Here is a 1,987-nt window from a genome sequence, read left to right as displayed (position 1 = left end):
TGAGCTACAAATCAGCTGTATGAACTGCCAATCTCTCTCTCTCTCACTCTCTCACACACACACAAACACACACACACACATATACACACACGCACAAACCTGGTGTGGGGTTGATTACACTTGATTGTGCGGCTGCATGTGGAGGTTCCTCACTGGGAAGTTAAAGTTTGGAAACACAAATGAGGCATTTGAGGAAGTTAATTCATAATTCTGTGTGCACGCTCACACAAACACACACAGTCATTTGTGTCGCATTAGTCAAATTAGTTAACGTTTCACTTAAATGTAAAATTGTTAAGAATTTTAAAATTCAGAGAGAGAGAAATGAACCGGATCCAAATAATTAAGATTTAATCAACACTGTGATGTTCAGTCTGAACTCTGAGCGGGCGATTTGAAGCACTTTTGCCCCCAAAAAATTAATACTCATTAATATAATTCATCCATTCTGACCAAATTCTCGTGACCCTGAAGATCGAGGGCATCGACTGATACTGAATTTGCACGAATGGGTCGGACTGATCGATGAGCATCATTAACCTCATGAAACACCTCTGGTCTGGTCACACGTTTGCAGCCCGTTTCTGCCGCCGTCTATGATCAGATTCCGGTTCCATCGGGTCACCACAGCTGGGAACAATTCAATCAAATTCTTTGTTTTGCAGCACGGACGGAACCATGTCCACATAACAGGTGAAGGACGTCCCTGGACCTTCTGCTGCTGACGGGAACGTCTGAGAAGGACAAACGTCAAATGTGAACAAAGATGCTGTTTTCAGACGTGCGTCAGCAGCTCTGCACAGATCAAATCTCCCCTGAGCTCCATCTGTGCGTCACACAATCAGGATTGTCCTGGTTTGTGCCGAGAGGCAGAGGTCAGGGCCGTTCGTCGGGGGACGGCACGGTGGCTTCTGAGCCACCGATAAAGTCCTGCAGACGTGCAGGAGCAAAACAACTGAGCTTCAGAGTGTCCAGATGAGCTTCAGCGTCTCTGTCTCAGGCCGTTAATCACGTCTCCATCCTCTCCTGTAGTTCTGAAGGCATGTGGGTCGAACCAGAAACGAGAGCAGCTGTTGTCAGAATCCGTCTCCAGACCTGGAAAGAGGACCACTCAAGAGGAACAAAGGTGTCATTTGGATTTCCACAAAAGGAGGTTCGGGTTGAAGGAAACCTCTGAGGAACACCTCTTTGCCCTCCGGGGTCTCCATTAAAATGAGTCAAAACTAGGTTTGTCCTCATGAATACGAGCGAATTAGAAGTACCAGCAGCTGAAAATGAGGACAGATGTGAGGACAGTTCTGAGATGAGAGGCAGAAAGAGTCCATACCTTCATCCACAGGTTCCCTCAGAGGACCAGGAACCTCCTTCTCTGCGGACCCGCTGCTGCCACCTGCTGGCTGAAGTCTTTTAAATAGAACACTTGTGTCTTTAACGTCGTCAGTGAATCATTCATGAGTTTATTTACACTCAACAGCTCTGAGAGCTTCAGCTTCTCCACATTTGCATGTTTTACACCCTGATCTTCCCAACTGGAATAAAACACAAGAAAACTGTCTCAAATTTGATGTCCTTCACCAAATTTATAGATTCAGAGAAAAATAAATCCTGTGTTCTTGCTAGATATGAACCACCGTATTATGTATTCTACTAGTAATGTGAGGACATTTTGTCTGGTCTTCTCACTTCAAAGGTGTGTTTTAAGGTTATGACTTGGTTTGAAGGTTAGGCTCGGAGGATACTTGGGAGAGTCAGGGGCTGGAGGATGGATGAGCTCTCTGAAAGTCCTCACAAAGATAGAAGTACAAGGATGTGTGTGTGTATTCTGTGTTGGACTTACAGCAGGCGCTGTGTACAAACACTTCAGGTGTTAGAGGCAGTCCAAATCCTCATCTTCCATTTTAAACTTAAACTCAAACATCTTTCAATGTTCCAACCTGACGTTTGGAAAATAAAAACCTCCAAAGATTTGATCCAAAGCAGTCGGGCA

Source organism: Takifugu rubripes, chromosome 13, assembly GCF_901000725.2.
Source record: "Takifugu rubripes chromosome 13, fTakRub1.2, whole genome shotgun sequence".
Lineage (NCBI taxonomy): Eukaryota > Metazoa > Chordata > Actinopteri > Tetraodontiformes > Tetraodontidae > Takifugu > Takifugu rubripes.
The sequence above is the reverse complement of the archived record's forward strand: the minus strand, read 5'-3'. Positions refer to the sequence as shown.